The sequence below is a fragment of the Hemibagrus wyckioides genome, unplaced genomic scaffold (assembly GCF_019097595.1).
Source record: "Hemibagrus wyckioides isolate EC202008001 unplaced genomic scaffold, SWU_Hwy_1.0 Contig36, whole genome shotgun sequence".
Classification (NCBI taxonomy): Eukaryota; Metazoa; Chordata; class Actinopteri; order Siluriformes; family Bagridae; genus Hemibagrus; species Hemibagrus wyckioides.
Window position 1 is genome coordinate 112907 of NW_026690798.1, and position 6587 is coordinate 119493.

Below are 6587 nucleotides of genomic sequence, written 5' to 3' on the forward strand. Positions count from 1 at the left end.
TTAGTATTTTTTGTTATATTCCTTCTTATTTTATTTATTACCTGTGCTTGTAGATACTGCTGGTGCCAGATTCCACAGCATACTTCAGAGCTCTTGTAGACTCCAAGCTTTGAAAGGTCTGAGCTGTTTTTGTATCGATAGGGCCTTACACAGTATTAGGCAAGTGGTTTTAATGTTATGGCTGATCAGTGTACATCATATCATCTGAGACAGTTATTTGTCATCATGCCCAAACTTAGCAATACATTAAACACCACAAATTGGATGGCAAAATAGACACATCCAATATGCGACCCTATGTCAATGCTTGTATGCGTTATTCTAAGATGCGGTCCCTTATGCAGAATAACGTGTGAGGACTTCTCATTTGCTTTGGGTACGATCAGTCTTGAAGTGAGTTGGCACCATTCTCCAGTCCCTCATCTGGCCAAAAGTGTTACCTTTTGTTAAGGGAATGCAGCTGATGTCTTGCCCAAACTGGAGTATAAAAAAATAAATATAAAGTATAAAGTATATTAGAGCTTCCAGTGAAATGGCAATAAGTACACAAAGATTCTGCAAAAAATGTGAAAATTTACAATCTATATAATGTTTAATTTATATCTTATATCTATTATATCTTGTGTTTAATACTCAAAATGTGAATAACCTGCAGGATGCTGCGCTACTCCCAAAAGATGACTGGAAACTGTGGATAGTAAAATAATAAAATTCATATGATATAACAGAACTGTCTATAAACATGGGACCAGATTAGACAACGCTGACTAGCAGTTTTTAAAAAACACACCTTTCCAGCATTACTTTCAGAAATGGCTGCCAGAATCTGTTGTCTGGGCCCGTCTGTTTTAATCCCCAGCTCCTGCAGATCTCCATCAGTCAGAGTCAAAAAGGCCTCCATGTCTACCTGTAAATAAAACAATACAGGTAATTTACAGAGAGGAAAAATGCAAGCATGCAATTGTAGTGTTTGGAAATAGGAATTTGGTTGAAGAGAAAATCAAACTATTAACTATTGTGTTAAATCCATTATTTAAATAACATGTAAGTACAAGAAAAAGTTGCAGACTTTAGAGATGGCCATGTCTATACCTCCTGTTCTTCAAAGATGGGCTGGTACTTCTCCAGGGAAAGTTTTCTTTGTATACCTGACAGCTCATCTGTGAAAAAGGAATAAAAGTAAAGATCATTGACACTGTAGGTTTGGAAACAATTTAATCCACTTCTCACTTATGATTTATGCACAATTTACTGAGTACAGCTCTAAGTCTCCTTTGACAAGACTCTACAGGCTACAGGTGTAACTGCCATCTTCATGTTGCTTCACTGAAGTCCTATGTGGTCTGGGATTTGGTTGGGCCATTTAAGGACATTTAGAAAGTTGTTCCAAAGCCACTCCAGGGTTGTCTTGGATATATTCATGTTGTCGTTCTGAAAGGTTAAACCTTGTCTTAAAATCTGAGGCTGTGTCCACTGTGGAGCAAGTTTTCTTTAAGAACCTCTCTGTATTTCGGCTGCTTTCATCCTTCCCTTAATTCTGACCCGTCTTTCCCCTCCTGCCACTGAGAAGTACTCCTGCCAACACCATGCTTCACAATAACAGTGGTATTGCCCAAATATTGAGCAGTGCTTATATTCAGCAGCAGTTTTCATTTAGCTATTCCAACATAAAGCTCTTACTGATGGAGAACTTCTGAGATGGCTGTACTTCCAGCAAGTTCTCCCTTTTCTGCAGAGGACTTCTAAAGCTATGGTTTATACCTTTACCCTGCTCTATGTCTTGACACAATTTGCTCAGGGTGGTCTATGTATTTTGTAGATAGATGTGTTCATTTCTGAATACCGTGTCTACGTTCATGGTCCACAACCATGTTGACTTTTGTATGTTAGAGACTGGTAAACTGCAATAGTGTGAATGAGAGTACATTCCTACACACCATAAAGTCTGATCATCTTTATTTGCACTGACCTTCATCAGTGATGCTGCCACTGCTGGAGCCACCACTACTTTTAGAACATGGTTGGGAAGAAGCAGAAGACAGGGTTTCACCAATTAGAGGCTTAGGAGTTGGGCATGGCGATGGAGTCAGGGTAGGGGATGTACTCTTAGATGTGGAGGAATTCCCAGACTGAGGTCTCTTTTTCAGATCAACCTTCTGTGGAGATTGTAGGCTAGTGTTAGGTTAGATTGATGGAAATGAACAATACTCATAAAACACACTGACTTGGTACAGTTAATATATAGTAGTTTCTATCAGAGATACACACTCGCTCACTTATTAAGACTATTTGTACAGTCCCCTCTGAAAATACTCAAATGTTTTTTATACTTTGAAGACAATTTGGCTTTAAGTTCCAAAAAAGTATAAAAGGCTAAAGACCAGAATTCTCACATTTCATTTCCAGATATTTACATCTAGATGTGTAAACAACAACCGTTAAAGTAAAGATAAATAAAAACCTACTAAAATAAAGGTTAAACAAAGTTATTAAAATAAAAAGGTAAATCCCACACTGAAAAAACATAGTCTCTTACCTGACGCAGTAATTCGTTTGTAATCCGCTACTGTGCCACACTGTAATTATGCGAATACATTTGACTTGAATGACACGTCATTAGCGCGCACGATCCATCGATTGTTGTGGGCGGGCCCCATTGTCTGTCCATCTTTTCAGCACAGGGATTGGGGAATAAAGATGTAACGGGCCGATGTGATTGGGCGAGAAAGATTTCCCAGGTGAGCTGTGATTGGCCGGCTGACCCAGACTATCGTTCTTCAAGTAGCACCACTGGCCCATGGGAGCCTACAAATAAATAAGTGATGACAAATCAGTTATGTAACGTTTTGCGCTGTGAATCGAAATGAACACAACACCAACATGCTGCTGGCTGCAATCAGTAATCGTTTTTGGTTTCCGTTGAGGAAGCGTTCCCGGCCGTTATTAACTGAGTGATTTGGTGAACTACTTGCCAGCTCTGCAAGCAATCCAATAAAGTCATGTTCCCATACCGGGAGTCGAACCGCTAGACCATATGGGAGGTCTCCCCAGGAGCGTTGAGATCGGTGTTTTACTCGACCACCAAGCAGTTTGATTTCCAGCGCGGTATCATCCAGAGCTTTGCATGGGGACCTTGCATTGCAGAGCACAAAATCGGCCAGCGCTGACCGAACATCCAGCTACTCGAGCTGTCACTCCAGTGGAAGATCAGCCGCTAGACAGAGCGTGGGCTGGTGTTCCGGGTGCAGAAAGCCAGCGTAGCTCCCAGTACAGGACTCTCCGCATTTCAGGGATTGTGGGAGGTGTTACTCTGCCAGCAATTCGGCAGCTGGAGTTTGGGGCACACCTCTGGGCTCTTAAAAGGCAGCCGAGCCAGCCAGGAGTCGAACCTAGAATCTTCTGATCCGTAGTCAGACGCGTTATCCATTGCGCCACTGGCCCATGTGAGTTTTAAGGGGAGCAGGGTCCTACCTGTTTATGCTTTTCAAGTGACAAACGGCCAGCGGTCAAAAGCCATGCCTAGTGTTCAGCGGTGATGTGGAAAAGCCAATGCCGTGACCCGGATTCGAACCGGAGTTGCTGCAGCCACAACACAGAGTACTAACCACTATACGATCACGGCACCCCACACACCTGGGCCGGCAGGTAAAAGGAGCTGCTACATGTTGTGATATGCGTTCTGGCGCCCCTCTGGCCTGGTGCAGTGGCTTTTGATTTAGACATGATTGGAATAGTTGTAGTCTTTTTTGACACTATATCGAGAGACGAACAGATTCATACGCAAATGATACCTTCTGTGCTTTTTAAATAAAAAAAAACAAACAAATAAATTAAAAAATCCTGCAACCCGGATACACTACATGATTAGTTCTATTGACACTGGGACTGACACTCACAGACACCGAGAGAGAAAATAAGCCAAAAGAGAGTTCTCCTCAGTTCATCAAGAAGCTTAAGAACGATTTAAGTTGAAGAGTTCAGTGGTATTGTAGCTTTGGTTATATACCGTTTTTGCACAATGAATCGAAATGAACGTAACACCAACACACCGCTGGCTGCAATCAGTGATCGTTTTGGGATTCCGAAAACGCAGCCGCTATACGTAGCGCTATGCTTTCTGGCGGCCCTCTGGCTTTCGATTTAGACATGATCGGAATGGCTGTAGTCTTTGTTAGCGCTATATCCCGAGACGATCTGATTCATGCCCAAATTATGATCACAGCACTCACAGCTGAAACCAGTGTTCTGCATTCTCAGTCACACACTGAGAGCTATAGCAAGGAGATAGAGTAAGCGTTAGACAAATCAAGTTAATCCAGAAATAAAATATCCAAACACTACTCCAATATCGCCTACAAATAAATAAGTGATGACAAATCAGTTAGTGTTTTTCTAACAGTTACCATGGTGTGCTCATGTCAGGCCTTTACACACTCTGGAGTCTCCTGCTGGGCTGGCCACAAGACATGTACTTTAAGAACCAATCAACACATAGAATGTACTCAAAACACTATAGTTGTTAATGTACTGTAGTACATTTAGTAAAGTAGTTAGAATTGTCACATAGGACTGGAAGTAGGTAAAACTGTAGCATTTAGGCTTAGCAACGCTGAGAGAGTTCACCTCGGTTCATCAAGAAGATTAAGAACGATTTAAGTTGAAGAGGTCAATGGTACTGTGGCTTTGGTTATGTAACATTTTGCGCAGTGAATCGAAATGAACGCAACACCAACATGCTGCTGGCTGCAATCAGTGATCGTGTTCGGATTCCGTTGAGGAAGTGTTCCCGGCCGTTATTAACTGAGCGATTTGGTGAACTCCTCGCCAGTTCTGCGGGTAATCCAATAAAGTCACGTTTAACGGTAACATTATTAGCTAGATGGCATATTCTTCTGCTATGGAAACAAATTCTCCCTCCATCTTTTGATGACTGGCAGTAAGATGTTATGAGCTTCATTCATTTGGATAAAATTAGGTACACAATAAAGGGCAATACTGGCATATTTTCTGAAACTTGGGGCCATTAATTTTTATTTTTTCTGATTATGTGAATTCTTCTTCTATAGTTGGTCAGTCTAATCATTAGGATGTCCTTATAATTGTGGCTTGATCAAGTATGTGCACTGTGTATACATAATTTATATTAATGTTTTGTTTGCTGATGTAAACGATTGTGATTATATTTAGTTAGTTAGTTAGTTAGTTAGTTAGTCTCTAAACTCAAATTCAGTTTCTTCTGTACATATTTGACATACACTATTTTTTGGTTTGTATAACTGTATATATAATCAGAAAAAGGACATTCTTTAAAAAAGAGAGATTTGATTTGAAACCTGAACTGCTATCAGGTCCATGCTGAACACCTTCTGACCAATCCAAATCAAGTATAAATTTTAATCTCAATACTGCACATAATTATCAAATAAAAGTCTATCCAGCTGTTATCCAAAAGTCTGAAATAATGTTTCTCTTAAGTGTTTTAATTCAAATCCATATTTTGGTGTGATTTATACACATGGGTTTGTCCATTCTGACTTTTGGACGCTTTATTATGTCCATTTTATGATGAAACAGGAAAAGACTTTGAAAATCATCTGTCATTTTCTGATCATGTTAAATATCAACACAACTAGACTGAAATATACAGGTAAGATATGCAACTAATTGTAACATGAACAGAGCAAGATATAAACTGATATCTACTGGTTTCCTGTCAGGGTTGTGGACTGTTTTCTGGCCACTAGAGACCCCCACTGCCTTTTTGTTGGTGTCCAGTCTCTGTCATTATGTCTAATAGGTGTCTCCTGTGCTTTGTTTAGGTTTGTGTATTTAAGTCACCCTTTTCCTCCACAAATACTTTGCTTAGTGTTTCCTGTACCTTGATTAAGTCTAGGTCAGCCGTGTGCTCTGGTTTATGGCCTTGTCCTTAAAAGACTTTGTGCATCTGGTATAGTTCTTTGTTTTGATTGATTGACAAGTGCTCTTTTGAATGCCTTATGGATTTATTTTGTGGACTAATTAGAATGACTTTTTGGAAGTATTGACTTTGTTTTTTGATTAGACTCCTGTGAACCTTTTGTATGCTTTTGGATTAACCTTGTGGATTTTGGGGATTTATTCTTTGGAACTACTGTCAAGTCTTTTGAGCTGACTTGTTGGATTTGTTTTGTTTTGTTTTGATTATTTGACCTGCATTATTATCTAATTAAAAATAAGTAAACATTTCTCCAGAACTGTGATCTGGTTATCTGCATTTGTGTTCAGCCCCCTTTGATTGTGTTCAGGTTTTCTCACTAGTCTTGCCCTCACTCACTGCCATAAACTACTGTTCCTTCATTGGACCACCTTTGATAGATACTGACTACTGCAGACCGGGAACACGCCACAAGAGCTGCAGTTTTGGAGATGCTCTGATCTAGTCGTATAGCCATCATAATTTGCCTCTTCTCCATACGTTCGCCCATTTTTTCTGCGTCTAACACATCAGCTTTGAGGACAAAATTGTTCACTTGCTGTCTAATATATCCCACCCCCTAACAGGTGCCATGATGGTGTACATTGTAATTAATATAAATTATGTATACACA

The 6587-nt window shown here is 40.1% G+C and overlaps 1 non-coding gene across 1 annotated transcript; it reads right to left on the reverse strand.

Annotated features, from left to right (window-relative positions):
* Positions 1-3368: 3368 nt before the first annotated feature.
* trnar-acg (transfer RNA arginine (anticodon ACG)) lies at positions 3369-3441 on the reverse strand. The gene has a single exon. It is a non-coding gene; the product is annotated as a tRNA-Arg (tRNA).
* Between the last annotated feature and the right edge of the window lie 3146 nt (positions 3442-6587).